The sequence below is a fragment of the Saimiri boliviensis genome, chromosome 18, assembly GCF_048565385.1.
Source record: "Saimiri boliviensis isolate mSaiBol1 chromosome 18, mSaiBol1.pri, whole genome shotgun sequence".
In the NCBI taxonomy this organism is placed as follows: Eukaryota; Metazoa; Chordata; class Mammalia; order Primates; family Cebidae; genus Saimiri; species Saimiri boliviensis.
Genome location: NC_133466.1, coordinates 47,269,719 through 47,289,127, shown reverse-complemented (window position 1 = coordinate 47,289,127; position 19,409 = coordinate 47,269,719). Strand labels below are relative to the sequence as shown.

The following is a 19,409-nucleotide window of genomic DNA, read 5'->3' as shown; positions in this document are numbered from 1 at the left end:
AGAGTGAACTGGCAACCAACAGAATGGGAAAAACATTTTGCAATCTGCCCATCTGACAAAAGACTAATATCCAGAATGTGCGAAGAAATAAAACAGATTTATAAGAAAACAAACAAACCCAATCAAAAGTGGTCAAAGGATATGAACAGACACTTTATAAAAGAAGACATATATGAGCCCACCAAACGTATTAAAAAATGCTCATCAGCACTGGTCATTAGAGAAATGCTAATCAAAACCACATTGAGATACCATCTCACACCAGTTAGAATGGTGATCTTTAAAAAACCTGGAGACAACAGATGCTGGATAGGTTGTAGAGAAATAGGAACATTTTTGCACTGTTGGTGGGATTGCAAATTAGTTCAACCATTGTGGAAAACAGTGTGGCAATTTCTCAAGGACCTAGAAATAGAAATTCCATTTGACCCAGCAATCTCATTACTGGGTATATACCCAAAGAATTATAAATTGCTCTATTATAAAGACAAATGCACACATATGATCATTGTGGCACTGTTTACAATAGCAAAGACCTGGAACCAACCCAAATGTTCATCAATTATAGACTGGATAAACAAAATGTGGCACATATACACTGTGGAATACTATGCAGCCATAAAAAATGATGAGTTCATGTCCTTCGTAGGGACATGGATGACTCTGGAAACCATCATTTTAGCAAACAGACACAAGAACAGGAAACCAAACACCACATATTATCACTCAAAGGTGGGTGTTGAACAATGAGAACACATGGACACAGGGAGGGGAGCATCAGAGACTGTGGTCGGTTGAGGGGGTCTAGGAGAGGGACAGCAGGGGCATGGGGAGGGTAGGGAGGGATAATGAGGGGAGAAATACAAGATAGAGGAGATAGGGGGATGAAGGCAGCAAACCACCTTGCCATGTTTGTAACTATGCGACAATCCTGCATGATTTGCACATGCACCCCAGAACCTAAAGTACAATAAATAATAAAAAATAAAACGTTTGTAGAGCATTTGCTTAATCAGGATGGCAGTTTTAAACACTGAAAACCATGGAGTTATTGAGACTACATCTAGGGATTCTGTAAATTTTGTTTCACTAGTTCTGTGAACTGATTATTTATTTAGTTACCAATCTGGAAAACTTAAATACAAATTGATTTTAAATGAATACATGTTGGAAAAATTGTTGAAATGGGCAGTATGAGACTTAGTAGCAATGTTTATTGCACATTGGAGCTTGATCTTTTGGTAAAACATGAAACTAAAGAAATATTTTACAAATTCTTGCTTTATACCCAACAATTTGTCTTAGAGTTTGAGAATATAGAGCTAAAAGATACAGCTCTTTGTTTAGATGGAAAAAATATTATCATCCAATAATACCACACCAAATGCTGGCATAGAATCAAAGATTCCTGGAACCAGTAAGTGTTTAAAGTGAGTTTTTGAGATGATCAGAGTTAATGTGTTGAGGCAGAAGAGAGGTGTCTCCAAGGGAAAGAGCAGTGTGTGAGAAAGCACCGAAGAGTAAGAAGGAAGTGACTATAATTTGTTTACTTTCTATGAGTGTAAGTTTATAGGATCCTATATAGTTTCCAGTTCAGTTGAGAAGTACGTAATTTTTTGAATCAAATATCATTTTTGCTTTTATTGTTTTACAGTGTGGCCTCACGCCACTTTCACTTGCTGTATATGGACAAAAAGAGAAAATGATGAAATTTTTAATCAAGAAAAAAGCTAATGTAAATACAATTGATAAATTTGGAAGGTATAGTTATTTTTTTTAATCTCTGTGTTGTAGAATGATAGCAGTCACTCAAGTCATAAACATTATAAGATTAACTTATTGCAACATAGTGATCAGGATCAACAAATCAGTTAAGTAGAAAAACAATTAGACTGGGCAACATAAAGAATAGTTTTAGTGGGATTCCTCTTACTGCACTGACTGATGTTATTATGTGACATTTTTGGTTATATGATTTGTGTTAGCTAAATGGATTTCATATTTGTCTCATGAAGTGTGAACTTTAACTTTTAGTTTACTTATGACTTAGTATTGAACTTAACTCTTTCTAGTAGTTTTTAATCTCTATGTCTTATATGCTTTTCCACTAATACACTTTATTAAACATAAATAGGAGTTGATAATCATTTTGTCTTTTGAATAACTCTGTGATAAGTTGCTTTCTTTGAAGAATATTAATGTTAGCTTATGCCTCCAAGACAATTAATTGCTATTCCCACATACTGTAAGTTCATCAGCTTTTGTTTTAATTCCAATGTATTTTGATGTTTTGATTATTTATTTATTTATTTGTTTGTTTGTTTATTTTTGAGACAGAGTCTCGCTCTGTCACCAGGCACCAGGCTGGAGTGCAGTGGTACCATCTCTGCTCACTGCAAACTCCACCTCCCAGGTTCAAGCAATTTTCCTGCCTCGGCCTCCTGAGTAGCTGAGATTATAAGCACGCTTCACCATGCCCAGCTAATTGTTGTATTTCTTAGTAGAGACTGGGTTTCACCATGTTGGTCAGGATGGTCTCAATTTCTTTACCTTGTGATCCGCCTGCCTCGGCCTCCCAGAGTGCTGGGATTACAGGTGTGAGCCACTGTGTCTGGCCTTATTTTTAATTGGTATGGAGAGAGGAAGTAGAGATAGTTTTAAGTGGGTACACTGTTCCTTTAATGAAGGCAAGGTGTAGGTGGGTGATAAGAGAAAAGAGCTAGGCTTCGGATTCACACAAGACTGGGTTTAATTCCTAGCTTTCTTACTTGATAGGTGTGTGACCTTGGCAATGTTATTTACCACCAAATGTGTTGTCATATATGAAAAGGAGGAGAATATCTCCTTCAAAATTGCCTGTGCATAAGTAAGAAAGATGTGTGTGTGCGGCATTTAATTCAGTGCCCAGCACACGCTTATTGGCATCATTAACTGAAACTATTATGACTACTGTTTTCACCATTCTTATTAATATTACTGCTTTCAGCATGCAGATAGCTCTTATGTGACCCCACAGCTGATTTTCTGTTACTGTATATCAGTCTCGGGAAGCGGGAAGGAAATCTTTACTTAAATCTTTGTTCACTTCAGATAAGTGGCCCTAGCATAGTTTCTTGCCTATCAAAGGCCTTTAAATTAGCAGCTTCTACTATTTAACACCCACTGAGATAAGAGGTTTTCTTTTTGTCCCTTCCTTTTAACTTTGGTGGTATTTTACAGAGATTAACACTTGAGCACCCAAGATGCTTATGTCTTTTAGTGCATGCAAATGTTTAATTCTGCATTGACAGGCAAGATACTAAATGGGTAAAGTATGCCAGATTAGCTTACAACTTTATTACAGTTAGGGAAAAATTACCTCTCTGTCATTTTAGGACTGTGCTTATACTTGCCGTATGTTGTGGATCAGCAAGTATGGTTGGCCTTCTACTTGATCAAGATATTGATGCATTTTGTCAAGATAAATCTGGAAAAACTGCCAGGGATTATGCTGTGTCTAGTCAACATAATATGTAAGTGTTTACATGAAAAGTCTAGTTAACACTAAATTAAGGCTTAAAATAATTACAACAACTGTATCTTATATATCAAGTGAGATGTAGTAGTTTGGTTTGGGTAGTTTTAAAGTGGCAATGAGTTAGTCCCCTGCATCAGCTAGAAATCAAGCAAAAGGTAGACTGGTTAGAAGTACCAGTGTGTGCAGGATTCTTTATCTCAGGACTTGTAAGACCTTTATGTTTACAGATTCCAACATTGTTCATTTCATCCAAGTATAACACCTATGAATGAGATAAAAAATAGTGTCACATCTTTCTGTTTTTTTTTGTTTTTTTTTTTTTTTTTGATTAGTTATTTGGGTCTTGAAATGTCCAGTTTATCAGAAAGTCATTTACTGTCTTCTGAAGACTATCTCTTCCATACTCTTTGAATTTTTCAAGAACCAAAGGGATTTACTAAATCCAAGGAAGACAATCCCTTTTATAAAATCAGAAGGACTAGAAACAAAGGGCACTCCAATCATTCTGTTGTTTCTGTTGATTCTGTTGCATTTTTGCCCCTGAAACTGGTCCTGCTGCCTGGTAATGGTTGATCTTTGACACCAAGATGCCCTTACTGATTCAGATCCCTCAGGTCTTCATGGTGATTCATACAAAGATGTTGAAGTTACAGCGTTTTTTAAATTCACATACCTATGCTTATATGCTCAGCCATTATTCCCAAAGCACCAGCACCATTCTCTGGCAATGTGACTTTATCCACACACAAAATGAGCTAATTGACCATCTCCCCCATATTCAGCCTAGACTTAGCTGAGACCTTCATGGTAAGAGATCCTTTCAGGCCTTTGTTGGTCTTTTCTGTAGCAGATATTCATTGGGCTTGTTCTAAATGGTCAGAGAGGTTGAAATAATGTGGCAGGAAGAGATGAGTGTTTCTTTCTTCTTTGCTACCAGTTCTGTACCCTCATGCACCTTTATATCCTGTATAATACCTGAGGCAGTAGAAAATCCCATATTTACCTTCCCAGAAGCAGCGGACTCCCAGTTGTGATTGGCCCCTTGACTGAGCTGTTTTAAATAATAATGAAAATTGCCCAAGCTACTTGCAACTCTACCTCAATATTTAAAAATATTTTCAAATTCTACCTCACAGGAAGCTATTGAAGAGAATTCTCAGAATCTCAAGTAGGTTAGTTGGACTTAACAGAGCCATACCTTGTCCATGTCTCATCACTGAATGTAGGGAATCCATGAGCCCTGCACACTGGGTGCCAGAACATAGGGATCCATAAGCCCCACACGTTGGGTGCCAGAATGTAGGGCTCCATGAGCCCCACATTGGGCACCAGAATGTAGGGAGCCACCCCTACATCACCTGTGGGTACCCTGAGTTTGGTGGCAACAAAGGAATGAGAAAAAGAAAGATGAAGAGAGATGATGGGACCAGAGGGCCATCACTTATTACTTTGGAGGTGACAGTGAAGGCCCTGAGCTCTGACCATCCACTCTATTTATTGGTTACAATCACTTTGATCTACAGGGTAGGGGTGGAGTAATGGTGGGGAGAGGATGATGGTGGAGTGAACCAGTGAGCCAGAACTGAATCAGTGAACGGGAAGTGGTGTGTCATTCTAAGGATTGATAACAGTGGCAGTTTGGGGGTTTCACAAAAGAAGGACATGTGGTTATCTTTAGCTTGTTATCTAAGTACAGCTGATGGAACACAGATCTTACAAGGAGCCCACAAGTCTGGCTACATCATAGTTCTACGAAGAGTTTTTATAGCCTTGAGCACCATGTTTATGGTAACAGAGCCAAGGTCACCCTGCACTGGAGCATGAGGCATGAAGAGGCCTTCCTCCTCAGAGGCCTCCTGCGGCCTTCTGCAGTGTATTATTCCCTGCTTATATGTTACTCATAACCAATTTATGTAGGTACTCTGTAAGTTCTTTCTAATCACGTGTAAAAGTAGAACTTTCTGTTTGCTTCAGCAGTACCCATTCTCAAATTGAAACAATAAAGAGAAAAATAGCATGGCTTCCTGCATAAGGAGGCCACACAGATTTTTGAAGCATTCCATATTTTGCACAGTCAGTGGAAGGTCATTTGACTGTTTGCTGACTAGCTATAATGCAACAGAGTGATTCAAAGCAAAATGGGTGTCACCAAAATATTGAAGTTGTTATTTGTACTGCAAAAATAGTCATGTAAGGTGGTCTATGAGATAACACTGGAACTGAATAATGTGTGTGGTGTTGTGTGCAAAATATGTTGTTAGTATGTATCTTGCAACTTCTTCATGGAACCTAAAAATAAATGAAAGTAGGGTTTTGGTCTCTCATGTCAGCTGGAGATGAACATGGATATAAAGCATCATCCTGACAAACATCTGCTGTTTGAGAGTTTGAGTCTATAGGGAAGGATCATTGGTCCCAGCCAGGTCTTAACATCCATTGGTTTTTCTGTCCTTAGTGTGATTGATAGACTCCATAATAGTGGACAATCATGTCATCTACTTTAAGGAGTTATTTATCAATAAATTTAGTTACAAACTGTGAAATAGTTGAGATGCCCTGAACTATGAGCCACAAAGAGTAGGACAACTAATAAGCAAAATTAGGACTTAATAACATTTCCTGAAAACAGCAACCTTTTCATATTGGAACGTATGCACAAAATACAGATTGGGTTTTATTTGAAATTCCAACATGATTTCAGTCATAAAATTTAGGAACAGATTATTCCATTGCTTTAATATTTCTGTGAGCTTTTAAAAAATGTTATCTTGTTAAATCTTTATAACAATCTAGTGAAATAAGACAGCAAAGTTCTTATTTTGTAGAAGATGACATTGAGCCCAAGAGGAGCAACTTGTCCAAGAACAAATAGCTGTTCATTATGCAGCTAGGACTTAGGCAGAGTTGGTACACATTATGTCAGACTAATGCGAGTTAACTTACTGGGTCATAGTGCCCTTGATTTCTGACTATTTCACTTTACTCTTTTTCTTGTTTATGATAAGTTTGTAGAATGTACACATAGGTGGATGGAATAATATTGTTAAGTTCTGATATTCTGATATTGTTTGAATTACTCTAAGCATTTCACATTTGGTAAGTATTTTTTATCTCAGTATTAAAAGTCTTTTTATTTATTACATTTTTATACACAGAATTTGCCAATTACTTTCAGACTACAAAGAAAAACAGAAGTCAAAAAAGTTTTCTGAAAACAGCAATCCAGGTAAGACTTCTGATAGTGAGTTACTTTAGGCCAGTTGTCACCAGGCTTTTTGGCACCAGGGACCGGTTTTGTGGAAGACAGTTATTCCATGGACTAGGGAAAGTTTGAGGTGGTTTCAGGATTATTCAATCACATTACATTTATTTTGCTACTTTATACTATTAATACATTGTAATATATAATGAAATAATTATACAACTTACCATAATGTGGAATCAGTGGTAGCTCTGAGCTTCTCTTCCTACAAATAGATGGTCCGATCTTGGGACAAAGGGAGACAGTGACAGATCATACGACATTAGATTCTCGTAAGCAGCACATGATCTAGATTCCTCATGTGGGCAGTTCACAACAAGGTTCATGCTTCAGTGAGGATCTAATGCTGTCCCTGATCTGACAGGAGGCAGAGCTCAGGCAGTAAGATGAGCCAGGGGTGTGGCTGTAAATACAAATGACACTTCCTTGGTTTGCCTCCTGCTCACTTCCTCCTGTGTAGTGAGGTTCCTAATAGGCCATGGACTGGTACCAATCTGTGAGGCACTGGTCAGGAAACCTATGCTTGTACCAGCAAGGTCTCACTATTGCTGACTTCACTCCTCCTAATTTGAAATGAAAAGAGATATATTTACTTTGTTGGAATAAGATGTGTTCTTCTATCTGTGGGTTAATTGTCATGATAACAGTAATTTTGTTAGAACAAGATGCTCGGCTACCATTCATCAAAAGATTGTCATAATAAATATACAAATTGCCCAACTCTAGGCTCAGCAGATGATAATAAAAGTAGAAAATGTTTCACAATAACGAAAATGCTAGTATGCTACCTGGATGTGGACACCTAATACATTGTACAATCCAGATTGTATAAGGACACCTTTAATTTAGCCATCTATTTATCAGAGAGCTTTTGATAACAGGGAGACAAAGATGAAATTGATGTAATTTTGATCTTTAAGGTGCTCATAACACAATTGTCTCTTTCATTTCTGTGCTTTTTCAACAGAATTGACAAAAAAAAATTTATTTATGTTTTAACTTGTCTGCTTAACAAATAAATATGAAATGTTTTTTAGATACATTTTTTTCTAATGCTACAGAACACAAATAAAAATACAAACAGAGGAGCTCATTATTATGATTATCATTTTTTATTATTTTGCTACTTTAATCAGGGCTTGCTGTGTGCTGGATGCCCACTGGAAACTTATAATTATGATTATTTATTATATTGATTATGTGCCAGACATAACTGATGAGGAATGAAAGCTTTTTGAATAAAGGTAGGTAGGATTGAAGGTAAGCATGCAGACTGAGTAGAATGTTTCAAGGTAAAGAAGCAGAGGAATGATGATTGGCAGAAGGAAGATGTAACAAGATTGTGTGTCTGCCGGAAGGAACTTCTAACACGATTCCCTCTGGGAGGAAGAGCAGCAAGTGCAGAAGACAAGATGCTTGAGTGAGCTTTGCAGGGTTTGTGAGCAGTTCACTTTTGCTAGTACCAAAAATGTGAGATATGAGAGGTTGGGAGTGAGGTGAATACTCAGCTAAGGCAAGTTTATAATAGACTTTTTAATACTATAGAAACGAGTAGGTGTTCAGCCTTGGTCATCATGGTGGAACCCCATCTCTACTAAAAATACAAAAATTAGCCGAGTGTGGTAGCCAGCATGTGTAATCCCAGCTAATTGGGAGACTGAGGCACAAGAATCACTTGAACCTGGGAGCTAGAGGTTGCAGTGTGCTGTTGTGCCACTGCACACCAGCCTAGGCAAAAGGGTAAGACTTTATCTCCATAAATAAAGGAATGAATGAATGAATGAATGAATGAATGAAATGAATAACTCTTATCTGGTGGGCCATGGGAATTTTACCAGTAGAATGCTTTGGACTGCACATACTAGATGAGCAGTGGCTAAAACAGTAGGAATCAGAGTTGTTTGGGTTGTTCAGTGATATCCCAGGATCCCACTTGTCCCTCTTTCAGCTGTGTTGTTGGCAGTGTTTTATTATGTCTCCTTTCATAGTTGGCTAATCTGCAACAGCTCCAAACATCTTGTTCTCACAACACAACATCGCAAGGGCTGCTTTTCTTCACAGTGTCTTTTAAATGGGTAGAAAACTTAGAAGCATGCAAGGGGCTTCCTGTAACATTTCATTGGATGGGTCAAACCACATGCACATCCCAAAACCAGGCACTGGGAAAGCAGATACATGATTAGCTTAGAATACTCATTTCTCTTTCTGAAGCTGAGGAGGGGAATTGGGATAATAAACATCCCAATAGACTTGTGTTTCTTAGGCAAGAAAGAATAAGGAAAGGCTATTGGTAGGGAGCCAGCAGTGTTTGCTGCAGAGGCTCATTGGAGAAATTTGAGTCAGGGAGTCACAAGATTAAATTTGAGTATTAAGGCATTCTGGTTATGGTGTAAAAGTGGTTAGCAAACTTTTCTTGTAAAGGATGAGGTGGGAAATATTTTAGACTATGTGGTCTCTGTTGTGTCTAGTTAACCCTGCTGTTGTAGTGTGAAAACCACCACGGATAACATGTAAGCAAATAGGCATGACTGAGATCCAAGAAAACTTTATTTACAAAGCCATAAGGCAGACTGGATTTGGCCTGTGGCCTGTAGTTTGCTGACCCCTCATAAAGGATTGATGGAAGGTAACCATGTAAAGAAACCAGGAGACAAAGGAAGCTTTTGCAGTAGTAGTCAGCTATAGTTTCCTTGTCACACATCCTTGAACTAGTGTCAATGTAGTGAGAGGTTTTCACCCATGCATGGTGAAAAAAAAGAAACTTAGGAATCTTAGTTTCTCATTTAAAAATGTTGGCCTTTTTTGTGGTATTATGTCTTTTTCATTTGTTTTGCTTAAGTTTTTTTTATGTAAGAAATAACATTAATAGTTGGCCATTTTTATTTAAATAAAAGCCATTTTCTAAATGTTTATGTCCCAAATGGCAGTGGGACTATAAAGCAGAGACAGAAGAGAGGTATAGTTAATATGATTTAGTGATAATCGAATAAGAAAAGTTTGGGGGATAGAGAGAAAGCTCAGATGATGCACTGGTTTCCAGATTGTACCCTAGCATTTAACCTGGACATGCGGAAGGAATAGGAAATTTTCTGGTGAATACAGAAGAGTAAACAGTAGCAGGAATGACTGATTTTTTTCTATGCATATTTAATGGAATATTCATACAGGGTATTTTGAGTAGGTATTTGGATAATCAGCATTTATAACTTGCATCCTACTAGTTTGACTCTTAATAATAAGAATTGTCAAAGATCCAAAGTTGATGATAAATGTCCATGTGTATCATCATCAATGACTGAAAGTCAGCATCCACAGAATTGGGACAGATGAACTTAATAGATAAAGATGAATGTCGGAGTTGTGTTTCTCTTAGGGACTGACACTCTATTACCTGTGGGACTCACAGCTGCCAGGAAAGAAAGAGAGCAAGAAGCCTATTAAAGAAGCCAGCAGATTCAGTCCTGGAGTGCCCTGCTTGGCTTCATGTCTTAGTTCTGACTTGTAACAAATTATTTTCTGTAAAATGTGCTTTGTGTTTTTCCCCTCTTGCAGCATGTGAACAAACAGAATCCCTTTAGTAGGGCATTTTTGTATTCTTTCTTGAAACAAAGCAACATGTAAATAACAAAAAGAAAGTAAGAGTAAGAGAAAGAGTATTTTTTGTATAGGCTAGCATTTAACATAAACTTGGGAGTGAGTACCAGGATTATACTTAGAATTTAGGGACGGGATGGGAAAACTAGTTAGAAATCTATATTTAATATAAACATTTCAGTACATAGGGTAAAACTTTTATGAAAATACATCAAAGGATCTTTGATCCACTAAACCAGGAGCTGGCCAGCTTTTTCTGCAAAGACTCAGTTAGTAAATATTTTAGGCTTTGTGGGCTATATATATTTATTTTTTTGAGACAGGGTCTCACTCTGTCTCCCAGGCTGGAGTGCAATTGCATGATCATGGCTGACTGCAGTCTTGACTTTCTGGGCTCTAGTGATCCTCCCATCTCAGCCTCTCTACTAGCTGGGACCACAGGTGTGCAACATCACAGCCAGCTAATGTACTCTACGGACTATAAAGTGAATAAGCATGGCTGTGCTCCAAAATACTTTACTTAGAAAAACAGGCAGTGGGCTGGATTTGGCCCACAAGTGCTAATTTGCTGATCCTTTTCCTAAAGGAAGGTGCTGCTAATGCAGTGAATCTGATTGGTAAAAGTGCTCTGCATGTGTGGCATTCTTCTTCCTTTGAAATAAGGATATATTTAAGTAGTCACCTCACCACATTTTTCAACAGTAACTTCATATAATTTTTAACATTTCATTTATAAAATATGATTTTTTCTGCTTTTCTTCTATTTTATTCCTGTTAATAGCATTCAGTATTTTTCTGTGATTATTACTTTGTATATTTGATGAGTATCAACTATCCTAGAATTGGATGATTTTTATCAAGCAAGAAATACTCTCTTTGAAACTTTTAGTATTCCTTGGTCTTTATGTGTAAGCATGAATATGATAACCAGCTTTTGTAATTTAGAAATGTTCAAGGGGTCTTTTAGTTCTATAATTTTAAGAATTTAATACCTCAGTCTAGGATTTTTTAACACTATAAGTGTATAATTTTTATAACCTTTAAAATATATCATTGCTATATAAAATTTGAAAACTACTGTTTCTTGCCTATCACATTTCCATGACTGACTCCCAATTATGATCTCTTTCAAAGAACTATCTACACTCATGAACTCAGATTTTCTTTCCATTCAGTCTTGATCTCATGCCAGTAAGTCTTCAAATTCAACGCTCCTCAAGGTTATTGTTCTCAAGGTTATCACTTAACGTTTCTCTGTAATAAATCTAGGGATTTTTTCTAACACCTCATTTTATGTAATCTGGCAGCAATATTAAACCAAATGGAGGGCATCTCCTCCCTAATAGCATCTTCAATTAGCCCGCTGAAGGACCTCACTCCCTCAGGCCTCCTGCCTTTCTAGTCCTTTTGTCATGGTCTGTTTACTTGCTTCTCAACTTTCTCCTTTTGCACATTGTTGTTTCCTAGGGCTCAGTCCTCAATCTTTTCTCGTTACTTTTTTTTCTTTTTTTGAAATGGAGTCTTGCTCTGTCACCTAGGCTGGAGTTCAGTGGTGCAGTCTTGGCTCATTACAACCTCCGCCTCCTGGGTTCAAGTGATTCTTCTGCCCCAGCCTTCTGAGTAGCTGGGATTACAGGTGCATGCCAGCATGCCAAGCTAATTTTTGTATTTTTAGTAGGGACAGGGTTTCCCCATGTTGGCCAGGCTGGTATCAACCTCCTGAATTCAGGTGATCTGCCTGCCTTGGTCTCACAAAGTGTTGGGATTTCAGCCACTAGCCACCGTGCCCGGCCCCTCGTGACTTTTTCTATTTTTTTTTTTTTATTCTTTATTTTATTTTAGGTGCATATTATATCTGGCATTTCTTCCCATGTTAGCCCTTCCCACCTTCCCCCCTCCACTGTCTCTCCCCTACCCCTCCCAACTGCCCCCAGTGTGTGATGTTCCTCTCCTTGAGTCCATGTGTTCTTGTTGTTCAACACCCACCTATGAGTGAGAACATACGGTGTTTGCCTTTCTGTTCTTGTGTCAGTTTGTTGAGATGTTGTTTTCCAGATTCATCCAAGTCTCTACAAAGGACACGAACTCATCATTTTTTATGAGTGTGTAGTATTCCATGGTGTATATGTACCATATTTTCTTTGTCCAGTCTATCATTGATGGGCATTTGGGTTGGTTCCAGGTCTTTGCTATTGTACACAGGCTGCTATCAACATATGTGTGCATGTGTCTTTATACTAGAACAATTTATAGTTCTTTGGGTATATACCCAATAGTGGGATTGCTTGGTCAAATGGAATTTCTATTCCTAGATCCTTGAGAAATTTCCACACTGTCTTCCACAATGGCTGAATTATTTTACACTCCCACCAACTGTGTAAGAGTATTCCTATTTCTCCACATCGTTTCCAGCATCTGTTGTCTCCGATTTTTTAAAGATCAACATTCTAACTGGCATGAGATGATATCTCAGTGTGGTTTTGATTTGCATTTCTCTAATGACCAGTGATGATGAGCATTTTTTCATGTGTTTGTTGGCCTCAAATATGTCCTCTTTTGAAAAGTGTCTGTTCATATCCTTCTCCCACTTTGAATGGGGTTGTTTTTTTCTTGTATATCTGTTTTAGGTCTTTGTTGATTCTGGATATTAGCCCTTTGTCAGATGGGTAGATTGCAAACATTTTTTCCCATTCTCTTGATTGCTGATTCATGCAATGCTGCTTTCTTCTGCTGTACAGAAGCTCTGGAGTTTAATAAGATGCCATTTGTCTATCCTGGATTTTATTGCCATTGCTTTTGGTGTTTTAGTCATGAAATCCTTGCCTATGCCTATGTCCAGGATGGTTTTGCCTGTTTTTTTCTAGTGTTTTTATCATGTGAGGTTTTATGTTTAAATCTTTGATCCTTCTTGAGTTAGTTTTAGTGTAAGGTGACAAATAGGGGTCCAGTTTCTGCTTTCTGCACATTGCTAGCCAGTTTTCCCAACACCACTTATTAAACATGGAGTCCTTTCCCCGTTGTTGTTTTTGCCAGGTTTGTCAAAGACCGGATGGTTCTAGATGTGTGGTGCTTTAGATGTGTGTTCCGGGGTCTTTGTTCTGTTCCATTGGTTTATGTCTCTGTTTTGGTACCAGTGGCATGCTGTTTTGATTACTGTAGCCTCTATATAGTTTGAAGTCTGGCAGTGTGATGCCTCCAGCTTTGTTCTTTTTTCTCAGGATTGTTTTAGCTATGTGGGGTCTCTTGTGATTCCATATAAAGTTTAAAGTGGTTTTTTCCAGTTAGGTGAAGAAGGTCATTGGAAGCTTGATGGGGATAGCAGTGAATCTATAGATTACTTTGGGCAGTATGACCATTTTGACCTATTGATTCTTCCTAACCGTGAGCATGGAATGTTTCTCCATCTGTTTGTCTCCTCTCTTATTTCGTTTGTTGTTCTCCTTGAAGAGGTCCTTTACATCCTTTATTAGTTATATTCCTAGGTATTTTATTCTCTTTGTAGTAATTGTGAATGGGAGTTCCTTCTTGATTTGGCTCTCTGTTTGCCTGTGATTGGTATATACGAATGCTTGTGATTTCTGCATATTATTTTGTATTCTGAGATTTTGTGGAAGTTGCTTATCAGTTTGAGAAGATTTTGGGCAGAGACGATGGGGACTTTTAGATATACAATCATGTCATCTACAAATAGAGACAGTTTGACTTCTTTCTTTCCTAATTGATTACACTTCATTTCTTTTTCTTGGTTGATTGCTTTGACTAGAACTTCCAATACTATGCTGAATAAGAGTGGTAAGAGAGGGCATCCTTGTCTAGTGCCTGATTTCAAAGGGAATTCTTCCAGCTTTTGCCCGTTCAGTATGATATTGGCTGTAGGTTTGTCATATATAGCTTTTATCATTTTGTGATACGTTCTATCAATACCTAGTTTATTGAGAGTTTTGTTTTGTTTTGTTTTAAACATGAAGAGCTGTTGAATTTTGTCAAAGGCCTTCTCTGCATCTATTGAGAAAATTATGTGGTTTTTGTCTTTGGTTCTGTTTATGTGGTGGTTTACATTTATAGACTTGCATATGTTGAACCAGCCTTGCAGCCCCAGAGTGAAGCCTACTTGATCATGATGGAGAAGGTTTTTGATGTGCTGCTGCAATCCGTTTGACAGTATGTTATTGAAGATTTTAGCATCTGTGTTCATCATGGAGATTGGCCTGACCATTTTTTTTGTTTTGTTTTGAGTCTCTGCCGGGTTTTTGTATCAGGATGATGATGGTCTCATAAAATGATTTAGGAAGGATTCCTTCTTTGTATATTGTTTGGGTTAGTTTCAGAATGAATGGTCCTAGCTCCTCTTTGTATGTCTGGTAGAATTCAGCTGTGAACACCTCTGGGCCTGTACTGTTTTTGGTTGGTAGGCTATTAATTGCTGCCTCAACTTCAGCCCTTGTTATTGGTCTGTTCAAGGTTTCAACTTGTTCCTGGTTTAGGCTTGGGAGGTGTAAGTGTCCAGGAATTTATCCTTTTTTTCCAGGTTTACTGGTTTATGTGCATAGAAGTATTTGTAGTAATCTCTGATTGTAGTTTGAATTTCTGTAGAATTAGTGGTGATATCCCCTTTGTCAGTTTTTATTGCATCTATATGATTCTTTTCCCTTTTCTATTTAATTAACTCTGCTAGGAGTCTATTTTGTTGATCCTTTCAAAAAACCAGCTTCTGAGCAGAACGTATATTCTGTGGATTTGGGGTGGATATTTCTGTAGATGTCCATTAGGTCTGCTTGGTTCAGATCTGAGTTCAAGTCCTGGACATCCTTGTTAATTTTCTGTCTCGTTGATATGTCTGATATTAACAATGGAGTGTTAAAGTCTCCCACTATTACTGTGTGGGAGTCTAAGTCTCTTTGTAGGTCATTAAGAACTTGCTTTATGTACCTGGGTGCTACCCGGGTGTTCCTGTATTGTGTGTGTATATGTTTAGGATCATTAGGTCTTCTTGTTGCATTGATCCTTTTACCATTATGTAATGCCCTTCTTTGTGTCTTTTGATCTTTGTTGGTTTAAAGTCCATTTTATCAGAGACTAGGATTGCAGCTCCTGCTTTTTTTTTTTTCCTCTCCATTTACTTGATATGTCTTCCTCCATCCCTTCATTTTTAGCCTACACATGTCCTTGCACATGAGATGGGCTTCCCAAATACAACACACAGATGGGTTTTGATTTTTTTTTTTTTTTTGAGATGGAGTCTCACTCTTGTTACCCAGGCTGGAGTGCAATGGCGCGATCTCGGCTCACCGCAACCTCCACCTCCTGAGTTCAGGCAATTCTCCTGCCTTAGCCTCCTGAGTAGCTGGGATTACAGGCGCGCGCCACCATGCCCAGCTAATTGTTTGTATTTTTAGTAGAGACGGGGTTTCACCATGTTGACCAGGATGGTCTCGATCTCTTGACCTCGTGATCCACCCACCTTGGCATCCCAAAGTGCTGGGATTGCAGGCTTGAGCCACCACACAGGGCCGCTTTTGACTTTTTATCCAATTTGGCAGTCTGTGTTTTTGATAGGGGCATTTAGTCCATTTACATTTAAGTTTAATACTGTTATGTGTGAATTTGATACTGCCATTTTGATGCTAGCTGCCTGTTTTGTCCTTTAGTTGACAAATTTTCTTCATTGTATCTATGGTCTTTACCATTTGGTACATTTTTGGAGTGGCTGTTACTGATTGTTCCTTTCCTTGATTAGTGCTTCTTACAGGAGCTCTTGTAAGGCAGGCCTGGTGGTGAGAAAATCTCTCAGTAGTTGCTTGTTCATAAAGGATTTTCTTTCTCCTTCGAATGTGAAGCTTAATTTGGCTGGATATCATATTCTAGGTTGACAGTTCTTTTCTCTAAGGATGCTGACTATTGGCCCCCACTCTCTTCTCACTTGTAGAGTTTGTGTGGAGAGATCTGCTGTGAGTCTGGTGGGCTTCCCTTTGTCTCTTGTTGCCCTTAGCATTATTTCCTTCATTTTAACACTGGTGAATCTGATGATTATGTGCCTTGAGGTTGCTCTTCTTTAGGTATATCTTTGTGGTGTTCTCTGTACTTTCTGGACTTCAATGGTGGCCTGCCTCACTAGGTTGGGGAAGTTCTCCTGGATAATATCCTGAAGAGTGTTTTCCAACTTGCATTCATTCTCTCTGTCACATTCACGTATGCTTATCAAACGTAGATTACGTCTTTTCACAGAATTCCATATTTCTTGGAGGCTTTGTTCATTTCTTTTCACCCTATTCTTGCCTTCTCATTTTATTTCATTGCATTGATCTTCAATCTCTTATATTCTTTCTTCTGCTTGGTCCATTCAGCTATTAAGACTTGATGCTTCATGAAGTTGTTGTGCTGTTTTTCAGCTCCATCAAGTCATTTCTATTCTTCTCTAAGCTGTTTATTCTAGTCAGCATCTCATCTAACCTTTCATCTAAGTTCTTAATTTTTTTGCATTGGGTCAGCACATGTTCTTTTAGCTCTGAGAAGTTTGTTTTTACCCACTTTCTGAAACCTGTTCCTGTCAGTTCATCAGATTCATTCTCCACCTATCTTTGATCCCTAGCTGGTGAGGAGTTATAATCCCTTGGAGGAGGAGAGGCCTTCTGGTTTTTAGTGTTTTCTTCTTTTTTATGCTGGTTTCTTCCCATCTTAGTGGCTTTATCTACCTGTGGTCTTTGTAGTTGGTGACTTTCAGGTGGGGTCTCTAAGTGGACATCCTTTTTGTTGATGTTGAAGCTATTTATTTATGCTTCTTAGTTTTCCTTCTAACAGTCAGGCCCCTCTGCTGCAGAACCACTGGGGATCCACTCCGGATCTCACTCACCTCGGGATCGCCTGCAGGGGCTGCAGAACAGCCAGGGTTGCTGCTGGTTTCTCCCTCTACTGTCCTCATCCCAGAAGGGTACCCACCAGATGTTGGCCTGAGCTTTCCTTTATGAGGTGTCTTTTTGGGTATATGGGGCTCAGAGAGTTGCTTGAGGAGACAGTCTGTCCCTTATAAGAGCTCACGTGCTGTGCTGGGAGTTCTGTTGTTTTTTGCAGAGGTGCTGGGCTGATACATTTAAGTCTACTGCAGCTGAACTCATAACCTCCTGTTTTCCCAGGTGCTCTGTCCTAGAAAGGTCAGCTTTATTTATAAGTTCCTGTCGTGCTGCTGCATTTTTTCATAGATGCCCTGTCCAGCGCAGAGTAGTCTAGTCACAGTCTGTTAGCAGAGGTAATGCTGAGCTGCCACAGGCTCTGCCCATCTACTGCATGAACTGCATTGGTAGTGGCAGACTGCCTTAGTAGTGGGGGACGCCCTTCCCCCCACTGAGCTGGACCATCCCGGGTCAAGCTGCACTTATGGTGAAACTCCTAATACAGAGTGTTTCAGATTTCTTGTCTTGTGGGGGTGGTACCCATCAAGCCAGATCGTCTAGTTTCCTGTCTCAGCCCCCTCCCTTTCAGTTGAATCGGTGGCAACCTCGACCTCCTGGTTCACGTGTTTCTCCTACCTAAACCTTTTGAGTAGCTGGGATTACAGGTGCACAGCACTATACTTGGCTAATTTTTAAATTTTTAGTAGAGATGAGGTTTCCCTATGTTGGCCACACTTGTCTTGAACTTCTTTCCTCGTAATCCACCAGCTTCAGGAGCTGGGATTATAGGTGTGAGCCACTGCACACGGCCACATGTAGAAGTTTAGTGCTACATACAACACTGAACATTACACTGTGCTGGGATTACATGTGTGAGCCACAGTACCCAGCCACATAGATTTTCTTATTTCTCTAAGAATCCTGATCATAAATGAGTTCAGAGTTGTATGTAGAAGTGCAATGCTTAGATGCAGATGTGTAAATATAGAAGGATACAATACTTAGATTTAACAGTTATGAATAAATGTAATTCTTATAACTGACTATAACAGTATTAGAAAAGTCATATATTGATAAAGCTTTCTTCAGAAAAAGAGACTTAAAAACTTTGAGGAATTGCTTCTTTCCAAATGTATGCATACCTAAGGTTCTTACAATGGTGTGGTTTATAGAATAGATATTAGAGTGTAAATCCAATTTTTAAAACGTAGTCAAACGTATTAATCTTATATTTTATGCCTATGGCTATTTTGTAATTCAGAGAAAGGCTTTTCCAACTCCGAAATTCTTTAAAATCCTCTAGTGATTTATTTTTCATGGTATTTAAATCAATATTGAAACTTTCTTGAATTTACACTGGTTTGAAGTTTTGTCCAACTTTTTTTCAGTTACATATTAACCATGGGAATTCTTTCATTATACAAATAAACATGTTATGGTTTAAATTCAGAGGAAATTATGATATGTTATTCTATTGTATGCTAACTAAAGTGTTCTTTTGTTGACTTAGAGTTCTCTTAGCCATAAGAAAAAAAAAGATCTCTTGCATGAAATTAGCATGTTGTGGGGGAAAATTGCCATGCTTAGACTGGAACTAGACACAATAAAACAGGAGAACCCACTAAGGGCAAAGAAATTTTTGGAGGACATTGAAAGTGTGAAAGGAAAAAATGCTAATATTCTAAAACCTATAAAATTGGATAAAGAAGAATGAACAAAGATGGTATTTTAAGGACAGTGGACAGCTTAGCCTTTTGACAACGAAGAATAAAATGGTCAGTTCTGAATTGGAGAATGTAAGACACAACTAGGAAACACTGGAAATGGAAATTCAATCATGTCATTTTAGACTGGCTACTGGTCTACATGAATGTGACCAAAGCCAGATAGCAGAAAAAGACTTCTTTTCAGAGAACAAAACCTGAACAGGTTTATTTACAGGAGACAATGAATTCTCATACATCTAAACTGAAAGAGAACAGCAAGATTCTTTCTGAACAACTGTAATGCTTATTGTAAAAATTAACAGCCTAAAATTTCAGCTCCATCACACAAGATAAACTGTGAGAGAAAAGACAGGGCAGGCTGTCATCTTTCCTGTTGGAGGAACTTAATTATTCCAGCTAAGGGCATTGGAGAGTACAAACCC

At 38.4% G+C, this 19,409-nt stretch overlaps 1 long non-coding RNA gene and 1 other non-coding gene across 3 annotated transcripts in view; both read left to right on the top strand.

Annotated features, from left to right (window-relative positions):
- LOC141581980 (uncharacterized) overlaps window positions 1–19,409 on the top strand; it is a 1,111,619-nt gene that overhangs the window by 354,834 nt on the left and 737,376 nt on the right. The window lies entirely within an intron of this gene.
- Window positions 5,481–5,586, top strand: LOC141582094 (U6 spliceosomal RNA). Its single transcript, XR_012514925.1, has one exon. It is a non-coding gene; the product is annotated as a U6 spliceosomal RNA (small nuclear RNA).